The 18,339-nt window shown below is 33.0% G+C and overlaps 1 protein-coding gene and 1 pseudogene across 1 annotated transcript in view; both read right to left on the bottom strand.

Moving 5' to 3' along the window:
• Positions 1 to 18,339, bottom strand: part of Galnt13 (polypeptide N-acetylgalactosaminyltransferase 13) — a 487,818-nt gene that overhangs the window by 335,243 nt on the left and 134,236 nt on the right. The gene's annotated exons all lie outside the window — the stretch shown is intronic.
• Positions 7,646 to 7,730, bottom strand: LOC117283699 (annotated as a pseudogene).

Here is an 18,339-nt window from a genome sequence, read left to right as displayed (position 1 = left end):
GAATTGTGTTGCTATAAACACTGGTATGCACGTATCACTGCAATCTGATGTTTCTAGCTGTTTTAGGAAGACAACTAGAAGAATACTTGAGTCTAATGGAATTTCTAATTTTAGTTCTTTCAGAAATCTTCATAGTGATTTCCCTAATGGTTGTACTAGTTTGCATTCCCACCAACAACGTGAAAGGATTTCTTTCTCATCATAGCCACCCCAGCATTAGTTACTGTTTGATTTCTTAATAAGTGCCATTTTTTTTTCTGGTGCAAAATGAAAGCTTAGCATTGTTTTAATGTGCATTTTCCTAATGGCCAGCAATGTTGAACTTTTTTTTTTCATTTCTGTTGTCCATTTGTGCTTCTTATTCTAAGTGTATATTCATTTCACTTTCTCATTTCTTGATTAGGTCTATTTTGGAAGTTTTAATTTTTTGGAGTTCTTTATATATTCTAGGTATTAGTCCTCTGTATGAGCAGTATCTGGCAAAAAAAAAATGTTGCCATTCTATAGGCCATCTCTTCACTCTACTGATTGTTTCCATTGTTGTGCATAATTTTTAAATTTTATATAAACCCATGTAATTCTTGCTACTATTTCTCCTGCAACCAGAGTCCTGTTCAGAACAACTTTGCCTACACCTGTGACTTCAACTGCTTTGCCTATTTTATCCTCCAGTATATTCACTGTTTCTGTTTTAATATTTGGGTTTTTGATCCATTTTGATTTTAGTTTAGTATAAGGTTAGAGATATGGCTCTAGCTTTGATACTCTGCACATAAAAAGCCAAGTTTCCCAGCACCATTGTTCAATAGGCTTTCTTCCAATGTTTGTTCTTAGACTCTGTCAAAAAAAAAATAGCTGGATAATATATAGGGATGTTTCTGCATCCTCTGTTCTATTTCATTGATCCACATCTATTTTTATGTCCATACCAAGCCATTTTTCTTGCTATTGCTTTGCAGTATAGCTTAACATCAGGTATTGTAAGGGCTTTTACTTTGCTCTTATTACTGAAGATGCTTTTAATAGTCTGGGTCCTTCTAGTTCCACATGAATTTTAGGACTGTTTTTTTCTAGTTCTATAAGGAATGTTATTGGTATTATGATAGGGATTACCTTGAATCCATAAATTTGTTTTGGAAGTATATCTATTTTGACATTATAGGTTCACCTATCCATGAACAGGGAACATTTTTCCATTTTATGATGTCCTTTTTAATCCCTTATTGGAGTTCTGTATTTTCATCAGAGAGGTCTTTTACTTCTTTATTTAACTTCTAGGTATTTAATTTTTCTTCATGCTATTGTGAATAATATTGGTTTCCAGCTGGGGATGTAGTTGAGTGACACCACACCTGCCTGGCCAGTGGTAGGCCCTGGTTTGATTCCCCTGACCAAAAGAAAAAAAATGGTATGTATTCCTAATTTCTTTTCATTGCATTCATTATTGATACCAAGGAATGCTATTAATTTTTCTGTGTTGATTTGTATCTTGGTACCTTGCTAAAATTGGTTATTTATTCTAAGAAATTTTTGGTGGAATTATTTGGGTCTTTTGTATAGATTGACATGTCATTTCTATATAATGCTAATCTGATTTCTTCCTTTTCTGTACACACCCCTTATATTTCTTTCTCTTGCCTATATTTATAGTACTGAAAAGAAGCAGTGATGGTGGGTATCCTTTCTGTGCATGCCAGGATGTACTCAGGTCCTCTGCACTGAGTTCCATTCTCAGCCTATTAAAAAAACTTTTTAAAACAGTGTCTTGCTAACTTGCCCAGGCTGAACTTGAATTTTTAATCTTCCTGTCCCAGCTTCATAGAGTTTCATTCCACCATGCCAGATTTAAATTTCCAATATTTCAGAACATCTCACATCATTAATAGAGTTTATTGTACATGGCACTAACAAAAAGAGCCAGAAATATTGTATAATTTTAATTGTGATTCATCCAAATAGCACTAATCTCCAATAGCAGTCTTAAAATAAATGTCAGTCATTAGGCAATTTTAGTATTGAATGAAATAGTCACACACAAAAACTCTGGATAGTTAATAAAGTGTTACCTTGCAACAAAATGTCATAAGTCAGAAAATTTTCTGTACCTTTCCATTTCATTTTGAAAATGTGTTTTTGCAAATATGCATTATCTTGATGCTGATTCCAAGTTTTAGAAAAAGCACTAAATATAGGAAAAATTTTAATGAAAACCTCACTGTTATTCATTTATTATTGCCATAAATATTTTGAGGTCTCTTTAGTAGTAGTTAAATGCTTTGATTTTTCTAATGATAAACATGAATTTCTATTTATCACAAAATAAAACGGTAGGAAAAGTACTCTTTTTTTCCCTCTTTTTCTTCTTGGTGACTTTTAAGTTTTTCTTTATTTTTTTCCAAGTTCACCAATATTGTTCATTAAAGACACCAGCTTTAGATTATTACATCTATTTTATGTTTATCTACATCTGCTTTTGATGTTTAGTTACATTCTAAACTTCTCAACTCAATTATTTTGATGGGTATTACACACCATTGGTGAGACTATGAGAGTATGACACGTTGATATTATTTTTATCTCAGAGGAGATCTCTCTTTGTTGCTCAGGTTGTCCTTAAATTAAGAGTCTGCCTGCCTCAGTTTCAGGAGAGGAAAGACCTTTCCCACCATATTATGGATTGTCTGCTTCTATACCCTGTTTTCCATTCAAGTTCTTGATGTGTTGTTCCTTGTGTTGATCCCATACTTTATTAACTCTTCTGATTGACAGTAAGTCCTGAAATTTGCTATTATATATTCTTCTTAACAGATATTTTAACTACTCTGCACAATTTGAATTTTCACCTAAATAAACAAGTTTTCTTACTGTCCAACAAAATGAAAGAAATATGGTTGGATATAAACTAGAATAGTAATAAATTTGTAGAATAATATCCTACATTTATTTAGTACTTTAATTCTCTAAGCAGTGTTTTAAGGCTTTCCATACAGACTTCTCCCATATCTATTAAATTCACTACAGAGTACATAACGATTTTATGCTATTGTAAATGGTATTTTAATGCATTTTTTGCAATCGTTTGTTCCTAAACCAGACTACTCGTATTGACTTTTACATAGTGACCTTGCAACTTTAGGTGACTACTGTAAAGTTCTTCTATTCTTTCTGCAGTTATGTGCTTCTGTTTTCAATTATTTTTCTTCAAAATGAAGATATTTCTTTGTATTTCTTGCAGAGTAGGCTGAGGTAAATGCATTCATTTTTGTCTAAATAATATAGATTTTGCCTAAGATTTTGAAGAACATGATTTGTTTCTTTATTTGACTTAATGGTGGCCAAGTTCCACATTTACTGAAGGTACAAAAGAAAACAAATTCTGCAGAAAGAGTGTGAGCCAAGTAAAAGTAGGAAAATGATAAAAAAAATACTACCTAAAGCATAGATAGGCTACTGTGAAGAGACATGATAGCCTGAGTATAGGATTCTATGCTGATTTTTTTGTCTTGTGTCCCTCAAAAGACAATTTTACATTTTTCTTTTGCTTCAAGAGGAAAATGTCAGCTCTCAGTCCTATCCACATGCCAAAATTAAACAAAGATCCATATCTCTCATCATGTACTAAATGAAAATCAAACTGGATCAAATATATAAATATTAAAATTAAAAAACAATCTGATGGAAGACAGAATAATTGAAACTTTTGTAGACAGAGCTGTAGATGATGACTTTCTAAACAGAACACTACTTACTCAAGAAATAATACCAGTAATCAACAAAAGGTAATATCAAATTGGACAACTTTTACATAGCAAAGAAATCAAACAAGAGAACAAAGAGACACATTACAGAATGGAAAAAATAATTTTCTAGCTTTTCTTGAAAGGCCAATATCTGTAATATATAAAGAACTCAAAAATAGATCCCCACCCTGAATCCAAGAGATTCAGGAAAGGAGAGAGGGGAAAGTGATACAAAAAGCTTGAAGATGTTTCATGTACATGAATCAACTCTGCATAATAATAACTTTAATCATTATGCATGATAAACATGTACCAATAAAAATTACTTTGTATGAAATATAAATTGTACCATCAAATGTCAAAATAACAAATATGGGTCAATTTGTGTCACTAAGTGTCTAGAATGGGCTTTATTGTTTTCAGCATTAGTCGTGACAGCTTTCGTGGAGTATTTCTTTCAAAAGAAAATGGAGCTCAGAGTAAGGTTCTAGAATGAAGCAGATTAAGAGGATAAAGAAATGTATTCTCCTGTACAAAGAAAAGACATAAAATATCTCACCTTTTCCTTTTCCTGATCACCATTATCACCACCAATCTTTTAAAACACTAAACAGAGGTGAAGGGAGGGCAGAGGTAAGGGGAAAAAATGAGAATCAAGACTTGCCATGTAGAGGTACATGATTCCAACAATGAATGTAACTGTACTGTATCCCTAAAATGTACCAATAAACTCAATTAAAGCTGAAAAAAAATAAAAAAAAAATAAAACACTAAACAGAGTAAGTTAAAGTTATATAATAGTATTTTTAACAAGGAATCCTCTAACCCAATGCTAGAAAATATGATAACATCAATATCAAATAACAAATAAAATATTGTAACTCAAGTACTCTGCTGCTGAAAACTCCATAAAAAACTAAAAACACTCACGATATAGGAAATTTAATATAATATCCTAAACCATGTTATGTGAAAATATACTTTATGTTAAAAGTTCAAAATCTAATACTCTATATGGATAGAGGGAAAATAGGAGACAATTTAAATAGACTTGGATAAAAAGTAGAAAAGTAATGCACCACAAAATTTTAAAGAATGTATTTTTCTTTTCCCTTTTTGTTCTTCCCCTATGCATCACACCTTCCCTAAAATGTGAGAGAATGGAAAGATGAAAATAAAGTGTTTGTAGATGGGGAGGGGAGGAGGGGGTGAAGGGAGGGCAGAGGTAAGGGGAAAAAATGAGAATCAAGACTTGCCATGTAAAGGTACATGATCCCAACAATGAATGTAACTGTACTGTATCCCTAAAATGTACCAATAAACTCAATAAAATTAAAAAAAAAAAGAAACAGAAGATTGGAAATATCAAACGCGGGCGGAAAAAAAAAATTTTAAAGAATGTGAAATAAAATAGTTTTTGACTCCACATTTCAAAACTGTACATCATTTCAATACAATTTGAACAGTAAACTGGCACACATCTAAAGTTGTTCAACTTTAAATATAAAATCCTTAGATGAAATATCTTTGACATGCAAAAGAATTGGGATTTTCCCAGGCTTCTCCAAAACAACACACAGAACAAGGCACACATAAAATTTCATTTTCCAGACAGTTAAAGAATAGAAGAGTCAGGAAACAATGTCATATTCTATGGAATGCTCTTTGAAGTTTTGACACTATTCAGAGAGGGAATGGAATGTGCAAAGTCTGAGGAAAACTATACATACGTACTCTCCTTGAGAAATCTACTAGACAAAAACATTCTTCCAACCTAGGGAAAAATGAAAAATCTTCCAAGAGGATGAATGACAGGTGTGATGGTTAATCTTCATTTTCAATGTCTTTGAACTGGACAATGTCTAAGAACTGGACACATTCTGGGTGTGTCGGTTCGGGTGCTCCCAGAGAAGATGGGGGTGTGGAAAAGCAAATTGAGGGAAAAGAATGGCAGTTTCATCCTGAATGTGGGCAAAACTATCCAACAAGAAGCCCAAGAGCACATGCCTTCGTTCATTTCTTCCTTCTCCCTCTTCTCCATCTTCTCCTCCTCCTCCTCCCTCTTCCTGTTCCTCTTTTGTCTCTCTCCTCTGTCTCTCCCCTTTCTTTCTTCTTCCCTCCCTGACTTTCCTCTCTCCAGATGCTATGACATAAGCCACATTAGTCCACCATACCTCTCCACCATGATATGATGTTTGTGCCTCACTACAGACCTAAAGGCAATGAACCCAAGTGACCTTGGACTGAAACCTCTGAAACTATGAACCAAAATAAACCTTTCCTCCTTCATTGATTTTCTGAAGTGTTTCATCACAGCAATAAAAGTTAACACAGTAAGCATATCATGTATATATTTTTAGAATTAAGATTAAAACAGAGGTGGAATTCTAGACAGAAAACTAAAATGATAAATTTATAAGCTCTGAATATTACTGAAGCATCTAGCTCCTGGACAAAATTCTGTATAGGATCTTTCAGGACTTGTAATAGGCAATTATAAAGGCTTAGTTGGCAGGTCACATTATTCTTTCAGCAAAATTGGTTCACAGCCAGTGCTTTGCAATTTCTGAAGAAAGCGATTTCTATAGTAAAGAAACTTAACAATTCCCTTCCTAGTTGGCAATACTATGAAAACAGAATAACATAATAAAAATATATTAGAAAAAATGAGATCTAGGGCATGTTAAAAAGTAATGGAGTAAAATATCAACAATAGGTGAAACTGGCTAAAAGATGTATGAGTGCTCTTTTTAATATTATTTTACAACTTTTCTGCAAGCCTGAAAAGATTTTCTAATATAAAATTTGAAAATATAACCTAAGAAGAATTATTTGTAAAATATACCTACTCAGGAGAACAAAGAGTGGCATTAGCTCAAAATGTTTAATATCTTTACCATTCACAACATAAAACAATCTCCTGGTATAAAATATAATTTCATGTTACTAATATTTCTATTATTCTTTCAAACCTGACCTTCAGCTCTTTGCAGCTGGCTGAGTCCTAGAAGCTCATGGTCTTCAGTAATTGGCTCCTTTTTTCCCTAAAGTACTCTTTTGTGTTTAGTCAATGGAAAATATAAGCAGGAAAAGCAAGTGTAAGTCCAGTTAATCAAGATGCTTTGTTCAAATTCTGTTCCTTTAGCAAAGATTGCTATTTTTTGCTTTCTTTTGATCTTTGTTTTTCTGAGATAAGGCTTACTAGGCAACCCAAGGTGGCCTCCTCAAACTCATGCCCCATATATAAGGCCAGAAAATTTTGTTTCTTCTGAAAGACCTGCTTATACAGATATAGCCACACTTAAAATATTTTCTATCTCTAAACACTTATTTCTCCAGATATCTGTAAAACCATTTCTTCACCTTAGTTCAGGGTGTTAACAGTAAATTTGGTCTTATGACCCTGGCTTCTGTCTTCATCAGCTCAGGCTGCTATAATAAAACACCACAGACGGGCAGTAAAAATAATCCACACATAGTTCCTGAAATTCTGGAGAGTGAAAAATCCACGCTCAAGCAGCTTAGCAGATCCAGTCCCCAGTGATAGTCTATTGCTGGCTTGCAGATATGTCCACAAATGGGTGGAGATCTGGGGTAGACTGATCTCTCTTCCTTTTCTCATGACACTAACCTCATCCTAGGGGCCCTCCTCTCATGACTTCATCTAAAGCTAATCACCGCCCTATGAAGCCCTATCTCTAAGTATCACAACTTATGAATTTCGGACCTCTCCAAACTTCATGTCCATTTCTTATTTCCTTCAAGCCTGCCCACATATTTGTGGATGTTCCCTTTATCAGACGGTCCTGCTTGTGTTACGGCTTTCTAGATGGAACCTTTTCTGGTACATACTGCTAAGAGCAGAGGAAATATCTATGAAAAATACAATGAATTAATATAGTGGGAAATGTTGAAATTTTTATGTTATAAAATATGGTTATTAGAAGTGCTTTACTACACTTGATCTTAGCCAAAAGGCCGAGAAGCAATTAGAAGTGCTTTACTGAAAAATATCTAAAATTAATCATTTCACAAGCTGATTCACAGAAAAAAAAGGATGAACTTGATTTAATTGTGTTATACCACCCTATGTTTTCTCAAAAGATTACTATAAAATAACTTAACACAATGGTACATACATAAGTTGATAGGATTTAAAATTTTATACAGAGAGGCTAGAAGCAATGCATTACCAAAAAGATAAAAATAAGTAAATAAAGTCAACAGTGTTTCTTATCAAGTCAAAATTATTACCATATAATTGACAATATGAAATAGGAAGAAAAGGGCTAAAGGTGTAGGGAAAGTGGGAAGGGCAGGGGAAAGGAAATAAAGGAAAGGAGAAAATGAAAAAGTGGAAATAAAATGTTTGTAAATGGGGAGGGGAGGAGGGGGTGAAGGGACGGAAGGGATAAGAGGGAAAAAATGAGAACCAAGACCTGTCATGTAAAGGTACAAGATCCCAATAATGAATGTAACTGTACTGTATTCCTAAAATGTACCAATAAACTCAATGAGGAAAAAAATTATTATCATAATGTTATGACTCTGCATGGATAGTCAAGACACTGAATGAAGAACATTAATGGAAATATAAAGTTAAAAACTGCTAAAGCAACATAAATATCAAAATATGGGAATTTTCCAATATTTCTTTATGTTTGCTCAATTAAAAAAAAATTTTCTGTTCACTTTCTACCAAACTCTACTGAATTCTACTAGTTGACAGCAGTGTCCCCTGGCTAGGCAATAGGGGACATATATCTTCTCTCATCCAGTTAATGGTATCCTTCATTTTCTCACTTGCTTCAGCTCAGAACCTTGAGTCATCCTTGATTTTCATCTTTGTTTTGCATCTGAAATCCTACTGATTAGCAAAAACTATTGGTTCGGAGTCAAAAATGCAGAATCAGATCATTCAACATCTCTTCTACTGCTCTTGCCTCCATCTCAGCCACACAGAGAGAATTTATATTCTCAGTGCTCCGCTGCACCATGGCACTCAAGACTGCGTTTTGGATTATCTATTAATGTGTCTGTCTTTTACACTTGATTACGGAATTTTACCTGGGACCTATTGTACCAACTTTGTTTTCCCACCACTTAAAGTGAGTACTACATGAATATTCAGGGAATAAAAAGAAGAAGAAAAGAATTATGGAAGTACACAGGAATTTCCTGTACATATTTTTAGAACCCTGCCAATATACCTTTTCATTAATACAAAATGTTAAGAAAATATATTTTCTGCATTTTTCTCAATATGTCTTTACTTACAGATAGTCAGATAAATGGACATTGGTAGAAATTCTTGGGACATGGAAAATGTACCTAAGAGAAAAGCAATTATTTCATACCATTCCTCATTTTTTTCTAAAATAAGTACTTTATGGCCAGGCATGGTGGATCATGCCTGTAATCCCAGAACTCGGGAGGCTGAGGCATGAGGATCGCTATGAGTTCGAGACCAGCCTGGACTACATAGTGAGTTCCAGGTCAGTCTCAACTACATAGTGAGACCCTGTCTCAAAAAACCAAAAATAAATAAATAAATAAATAAATAAATAAATAAATAAATAAATAAATAAATAAAATAAGTACTTTACTTCCACTATGTAAATTATTATTTTCAAAACTTTCTATAACCAGACTAATACTTTCATTTTTATGATATTCATTATCACACTTAATGCATCATGGAAAACAGACTGTATTTAGTAACATACTCAGTGAAAGTACATCATGGCATTTTAAGCTAAGAAACATTTAGGAGCTTCACCAATGGAACTGTTACAATCAATATGAACTACAGACTTGATTTCTGGTTTGATTTGTTTAATGATAGCAATACAATCAATAACTTTAGGTGCATAAGAAAGACAAAATTAATTCAAATGAAAGAATAAGAATATTTAAGTGCAGTAAAAAGTGAATTTGATAAATATGTTCTATAAATGTGAAGCTATCAGGATAGTGATTGAGCAGCTAATGTATTAATTACATTCTAGGATGGGATAATGAATATTTTTGTTTAGATTAAAAATATAAAGATGATGCTAAGATATGTATACGATGAAAAAGATAAATTTAGTTGCCCAAAATAATTGAAATGATGGTAGCTAAATAAAACACACTGTGAACTTTTTCTTTTTCGTAAAAATCTGAAGACATATTTGAAGAATGTCACACTCAACACAGTTGTATTGAAATTTGGCCAACATGATTTCTAATGATTTTACGTTCAAGAAAAAACTTATTTTACTTTTAAACTAAATGATATTTTTAGAATCCCCTCCAGGGCCGGGAATTTAGCTCAGTGGTTGTGGCACCTGCTTCGCCAGCTCAAGTACCTGAGTTAATAGCAAGCACCCGCCACAAAAAATCCACACCTCCAAGTAATAGGACAAACACACCTTAACTCATTCCTCTTACCTAAGCTTACATCTTTATGGGAAGTCAATAATTATAACATAATGAAATACCTTCACAGAATGTATAACTACAAAGCTAAAACATCATTTTGGTTGATTTAACAATAAAACAGAGTTCAGCTGACCTCCACTGCCTGAGAAAACAGCCAAGTCTTGAACGAGTCTCAAGACATACCATGAACTAAATTTTCAGAATGATCATATATTTTTGCCGTGGTAAGGCCACAAGCCTCGAAAAGTCCTAGTTGAAGCTGCAATACTATTAAGGAGAATGAATTCTGAACTATGATGAGAAAAGCTATAATTTAATAAGATGTTGTTAAACAAGGACAATAGCTTGCCTTTGAGCTTCCTCTAAAGCCGGACTCCTCACTTTTAAAAGTGAAACTTTTGGGTTCACAAGATTCTGCTTACACAGAATAGCATGGCTCTTTCTAACCATAAAGCTTTCTTCCCTAAAGTGGTAGCTGTAGAACTCTTTCTCCAGTTAGTTACTTTCATTCTTGGAGCTGAAACTCAATGCAGTCATATAACTTCTCTGCTTGCTTCTAAAAATTTTAATGATTACATATTTGTTTTGGCTCTGAAAAAGGATACATGAGGCAGAGGAAGAGATGTTTACATTGCAGTGGACAAGGTGGTACCTAATGAATGCCACATGACTAACGAATTCATCAGAGTCCCATAAAAACAGCACTGAATTTACTTCAATCTGTACACATTTGTAATTCCATGAGCTATACTGATTCAATTGAAAAGAAAAATAAAAGCTACATGCTGGAAAATACGGCACAAGAGGAAGTACCTCTGCTGTAAATAAATACACCAAAGATAGAATCCTACTTTCTCATAGAGACAACTGCTGCTTCAAAGTGATAGGAGTGTCTACAAAAGCACAGTAGTAAAATAAACGATACAGCAAAAAATACTACTTACAAGCCAAATTAAGAGTCAATAAATCATTATGCAGGATTTAGTGAATTAGATTCTGGATCCAACCTCCTCTTAACTTTGCTAATATAATTTACAATACAGAGTTACAAATTATTTCCCTTTTAGGAAAATTATTTTCCACATCCTATTTTACCAATATAACTAAAACCTGAACAAGGGTCTAATTTATAATCTCAAATTTATTATGGGTACAGTTTTCACTTTATAAAGCTTCCTCAAAGAAGCTTTTCCCAGTAATTTTATTGTCAGCTTGATTTTCTTTTTACTACCTCCACAAGCAGTGCTCTGGTGGTGTTACTAGTCATTCCTTATGGCACGTTGTGAAAATACAAAAAGGGGTATAAATTTTGAGAATATTTACTACAGAAAATTTACAGCTTTTTAAGTCTACACATATGCTTGGATACATAATTTATATCTTAATTTTATATAAATGAAAATATGTATTCTCCTACTCAATATTTATCTGAAGTAAAATGCAGAATATATTGTAAATAAATATCTTAAATTCTAGAATAACAATTCAATTGCCAGCAATGTTTCTGGTGGAGTTAATGCTCTTTTTATCAACCTTCTTTGTTCCTTATATGAATAATAGCAGAAGGAAAGAATGTCACTTCAGAGAACGAAAAAAACATAGCTTACTTGGAATTCACATCACACTTGTTCATAAAGCATTCTACAGAAAATAAAAGAAAAAAACAGCAAAGAAATATTCTGAGAAGAAAGAAACTAAGAAAAGTAACTGAATTATAATATAATAATGAAAAAATGATACATGAAAAATCTCCCATTGGCATAATACCTTTTCAAATGATAAAATATTAAAACTAAATGTATTTGCAAAAAAACTCACATAAAAAGTTTAATATTTTTATGCAAACTGCAAAAGCAAAATAAAAAGTATCATAAATATAACACAAAGGTAAAATAAATCCGAGTTCCTCAGGCAAGAAACTGATAAAAGGAAAAAGAAAAGTGTCAAGCACCTAGTGTTTATTTGTGGACACAATAATAAGAAAATCTATCAGTTCTGCTAAATGTCTTTATACTACCCAAAGCACAGTAGGATTGCCATTACTTGCAGTTTTTAAAAGAAAGAAAAATCAGGACAGAAAAAACAAAATGAACATGCAGCAACAGAGATCTATATACAATGAAATGACTGCAGCAGTGACCTTTCTTCCATTATCAACCCAGAAACTATTACTTTCTTTAACTTACATTTTAAAAGATTTAAGGCACAAAATCATCCTTGAATTAGTTTTGAAATAAATACTAACAACATATTTAGATATTGCTAACGAATAACTTATTTTTATTATTTTCCTTTCTTTTGTATTAGTATATACTTATGATACTTAATGCATTTATCATGTATAACATAAGGCACAATAGAAAACACAGACATTAAAAAGAGGTGTGTCTCCATCTGTCCATATAGAGTTTAAGGGCTACAGACTCAGAAATGTGGATTTTTGATCCAGAGACCTGCCATATCATCTGTAAGTGAGAGCAGATCCCAGGGAGTAGCTGTGTAGACCACAGTGGCACAGCTGCAGTTGGATCCCAGCCAGGGTGCTGCCCAGACTTCAGAGGCATGGGCACAGGTGCCCAAACCACAGGCCTACCTAGAGAAGAGCTGCATAGGGGCTTAAGGTTCATCCAGACTTCTGCCATACCATTGGTAAGTGCATGCAGATACCAAGGAGCAGCTGTGTGGACCAGAGTGGTGTGGCTGCATCAGATCTCAGCCAGGACCCTTAATTTTATAAAGATGAAAATATGTGTTTTCCTACTCAACATTTATCTGAAGTAAAATGCAGAATATTTTGTAAATAAATATCCTAAATTCTAGGATAACAATACAATTTCCAGCAATGTTTCTGGTGGAGTTTATGCTCCTTTTATCACTCTTCTTTGTTTCTTATATGAATAATAGCACAAGGAAAAAATGTCACTTTAGAGAATGAAAAAAAAATGGCTTACTTGGAATTCACAGAAGTGTGAGCAAATCTGCTCAAGCCACAGGCCTACCTAGGAAAGAACTGCAAAAGCACACAAGCTCCATCCAGAGTCCTGTCATAGCATCAATAAGTGCGTGCAGATCCCAGGCAGCAGATCTGTGGACCACTGGAACAGATTATAACATGCAGAAACAACTCCAGACACACTCAGCCACCTCATTTAACCAAAGGATCCAGACAACCTCACCGGAGGAAAGGTAGCCTTTTTAATAAATGGTGATGTAAAAACTGGGTTTCAACTTGCCAAAAATTGAAGCTAGACCTATATCTCTCACTATGCACTAAACTAAAATCAAAATGGATTAAAGACCTAAATATTAAAATAGATACACTAAACTGGCTGGAAGAGAGGTTAGGTAGAACTTTTCAAGACGTAGGTGTAGGAAAATATTTATTGAACAAAATCTCAGCACAAACGATCAACAGAAAGGATGACTTATTTAAAAGCTTCTGCACAGCAAGAGAAACAACCAATAGCATAAACAGACAACACACAATATGAGAAAAACTTTTCACCAGCTCTTCCTCAGACATAGGTTTACTATCTAGAATATATAAAGAACTTTAAAAAAATTAGACCTCCCCAATTTAAAGACCCAATCTAAAAATGGGCAACTGAAATGAACAGACATTTCTCAAACAAAGAAGTAGAAATACCAAATAAACATGAAAAAACATTCAACATCACTGGTCATTCGAGAAATGCAAATGAAAACAAAACTGAGATTCTACCTCACACAGAAAGAATGGCTGCTATCATGAAATCAACTAATAACAAATGCTGGTGGGGCTATGGAGAAAGAGGAACCGTGCTCCTCTCCTGTTGGGAGGGTAGACTGCTGCAACCACTATGGAAATCAGTATGAAGATACCTCAAAGAAATAGGATTGGAGGTCCCATTTGACCCAGCTATCCCCCTACTGGGTATCTTTCCCAAAGAATTAAAAGAAGCATACCACAGTGATATATGTGCACCCATGTTCATAGCAGCACAATTCGTGATAGCTAAAACTTGGAAGCAGCCCAGTTGCCCATCAACAGGAAACTGTATAAAGAAAATGGGTTTGTTTGATTTTTTTAAATAAAATGAAGTACTACTCAGCCATAAATAACGAAAAGCCAGACATTTATAGCTAACTGGATGCACGCTGAGGCAATTCTCCTAAGTGAAATAAATAGGACACATATGTGTAAGTACTGAATAGTTTCTATAGTGGGAGAAACTGAAAGTGTAAATAAGAACTAAAAGGTATAATAGATAATGTGAAATAGGAAGAAAAGGTTCAAAGTGGAAGTGGGAGGCATAGGAAAAAGAAAGAGGAGGATAGAATTAATATGAGAAGAAGAAAAAATGGAAATAAAGTCTTTGTAGATAGGGAGGGGTGGAGGGGTTGAAGGGAGGGCAGGGGAATAGGGAAAAAATAAGAACCAAGATGAATTATGTAAAGCAGCAAATTTCCAATGATGAATATCATTATATTATATACCTTAAATGTACCAATAAAATTAGTTACAAAAAAAGTGGATTTTATGCAAGAGACACAGGCTATTAATGGAGATTTTCAAGCAATTGTTTGATTTAGGGAGGTGTGATCATGAACCAGCTGAGTAATATTAGTATAAACACAGACACAAGTCAAAAACATTCACAGCGTTTTCTCTGATTACTTTGTTGACATGTATAGACACTGAAAAATACAGCATTTTACAAAGGAAAATTATTGATAAATAAATAATGGATAGTTTAGAATTAGGAAAGAACAGTATATGCTGAATAAAATGTTCTGCTAAATAATCACCTGTTTATGAGGACCATGTAATTGATGTGCTGGAGTGAAATTTATAATACATTTTTTTTTAGAAAAGAAACTATGAGTTTTAATGATATCCCTCCATCTAATGATGACATACTCTATTGAGTAAAAAAACTAAATGAAATAGAGTCTTTAACTAGACTTAAATCCTAATTAATAATTAAATATTAAAGCTTAAAGAATGGAGTAATTTTTATCATCTGCTTCTTCTAGTAATCGAGATTCAAACAAGAGTGAAATTTCACAAGTTATATGCTACAGAATAGGGCATTCTGCACATTTGATGTCTGCTTGGCTTTATGTTTTGATTTCCACTAAGACAACCACTGATCCACAAGATGATAGGACCGATATTGTTACTGAGGTAGAGCCACTGCTGGCTCTTGTTTGAGTGCTATCCCTCATTCTGAAAAAATGCTTCCAAAGTTTCGGAGAAGTCATCATCTTTAGGAGTCTACAAAGTCATAAAATAGTATTTGTACTACAGTGATGTTAATAACTACATTTGTATTACTGTACTCTTATGAAAATTTCTTTCAATGGCTTCTCTGAGAAACCCAAAGTGTAAACAATTTAAAGAGCAAAAAAAAAGAAATCATACTAAATGGGAAGATAGATCATTTGAAAATGGTAAAGAGATCTAGAGATGGAAGGAAGGAAAAGAGAGGGGAGAGTAAGAAGAAGTAAAAGGAACTAAGATGTGTTAAATATGTGTACAATGTAAAGGTTATGTTCAACAAATGTACTAATAAACATTAAAATTCAATATCAAATTTAAGTACTTCAAAAAAGGAGTCATGTCTGAAAAAGGAATATATATATTACTATAATAAGAAAGGAATGAAAAAATATTCTATCCAATTTTAAATAGTATATTTAAAACAATATAGTGACAAAAAAGTAACCAAATAAATATAGTAAAAATTTAATATAAATGAGGATGGAAGATATGTTTTCTTAGAAATATGTACTCATTTTGGAAAGACTTACTGGCATTGGTCAAAGAAAAGGCACCTATCACAACAGAAAGCAAAATAGTGGAGGCAGGGACTTCACACCCACAAAAACTGTCAGCACACGATATTCAAAGTGGTAACAAATTTTTTTCTTATAGATTGAAAATCAATAAAAGGCAATTTATTCTTCTCCAGCTTATCACCTTGCCAGTAAAGGCATGAAAAGTCTACTGTCAGCATGAAAATATCAGGTTGTAACTATTAAAAGTGTGGAAAAAAAGCATATTAAACTAGCTTACTATAATTTTATATTTTAATGTGGCAAGACTGCTAGATTTTATTCATTACAAATTCTGGATCAATTTGGGCACTTGACTTCTTGTAATATGAAACAGATGCATAGATGGTTACATGTTAAATTATGTGTGTGTGTCTATATATATATATATATATATATGAATATATATGTATTTTAAAAAATTAACAATTAATGACAAATTCCATACATCTACAAGATGTATTTTTCAGCTTAAGCAACATGGACCAGTATATATCCAAACAACAAAAAACAATGGATATGTGACAAACATTTGACTGACAAAAAGGGATGCCAGAGACATGATGCGATGCATCATTATATCTGGTGATTTGTCCAAATACTATAATTTTTTTAAAAAACTTGCTACTGTGTTTTTTAACCACAATAAGTTTCAAATAGTTTAGAAAGATTATACATAGCCACCTGTACTTAAATGCCATGTATTTTATTTCTCTAGAAAAAAGAGAATACATTTATGGTATTTTTAAATTTTTCCACATATTCCATCATTGTATACCTTTGTGAAATACAGCAATGCATCTTGATGAATATTTCAATGTTTTTCTCTTAGCCCCAGTGCTACCTTAGACAGTGCTTTATAGCATATGAGAAATAACAAAGTAAATACTTCTATTGCTGATAACTTTTGAACTAATTATAATATGCTTACCTATAACTTCTTTTATCCAGAGGTTGTTCTAATGAAATACTTGTGATGAATTTTTATCAGTGTTATGTATAACTATTTTATAGAATTAGACATACCATATATTTTTGACATGATATAATAAATGAAGTTAGAAGTTACATGTCAAATGATTTCTTTTAATACTATTGCAAAATCCAAATTCTATCCCTTAAAATACGTCAAGGATCAGCTATAATTCACTTAAGAGAAAAATGTGAGATATGTTTTTCCAGGCAACTTTTTATTTGCAGATCAAATATTTTTCATTATTGCCAACTGAGGAAAATTTTGTCGCTTAAAGTCCCTAGACATTTGGCAGTATCAGGATATATTTGTGGTTATTACAACTGAGAGTGGGGATGGCTTTTCCTACTGGCATATGGTGGGTAGACACAACAGATGCTGCTAAATTTCATGGCTACTGCGAAACATCCTACATACACAGGACCACTCCCATGGCAAATAATTATCCAGTGCAAAGTGTCAATAGTGTATAAGGTGAAAAACTCTGCCTTAATTTGATAAAGTTCCAAAAGTAGCAATATTTACCCAACATGATTTTCCAGAACAGGAAGGAATAGGATTCGGAAAAAAAAGTAATAGTTATAATACTGACCATGAACCAGTGCTGTTTTATTAATTAGCTTACTGTGTCTTCATTACAGAACTATGATTTGAATGTAACTATTTTGAGTTTAACAGATGAGGAAAACAAGACTTCCATCCAATGAATTATTTTATGCATTTTTGCCCAGCTTCCAAGTAGCTGAGCCAGTATTTAAACCATTGCCCACTAACTCTAGATCAAATACTCTTAACTATATCATGTTGTCTTCATGTTGATGAAAAGAGCTGATTTTTTATAGTCTTTTAAAATCATATTTAATAAGGTATTCAAAAGCCTGTAGTGACTAGTCTCTACTGGAAGATTTCATTCTTGAAGATCAATGGAAGTTAAAGCACACAGCAGATATCATTAAATCATTATTTATTCATTCCAGCTCTAGTAAATGTACTCAAAATATCTAGAAAAGTGAAAAAATGAAACTAAGTTAAGTATATAAAACTATGAAAAAAATATAATAAAGGGTATTTAGTTTTAGTATATTGTTACAGGTGTAAAGTCATGTCAGCATATGAGAAATGACTATCGAATCATCAAAAGTTTTATTCTAAGTACAGCAAACTAAGTAACATGCTGCCCAAAATTCACTAAATAGGAAAACTATAAATTTATTAGCTGGAAAGAATTATGCCTTAGTTTCTGTGGAGCTCCTAACAAAGCAGCACAGACTAAGGGGTTTAAACAACTGAATTTCTCCAAGTTTCTCCAAATTTCTGTAGGCTAAATGTTCAAATTCAATGATTGCTTTCTAAGATATGGGGCATTAGGATGTCAACATGTTTTTT

The sequence above is a fragment of the Fukomys damarensis genome, unplaced genomic scaffold (genome assembly GCF_012274545.1).
Source record: "Fukomys damarensis isolate Sample0158 unplaced genomic scaffold, DMR_v1.0_HiC HiC_scaffold_29, whole genome shotgun sequence".
In the NCBI taxonomy this organism is placed as follows: Eukaryota; Metazoa; Chordata; class Mammalia; order Rodentia; family Bathyergidae; genus Fukomys; species Fukomys damarensis.
The sequence above is the reverse complement of the archived record's forward strand: the minus strand, read 5'-3'. Positions and strand labels throughout refer to the sequence as shown.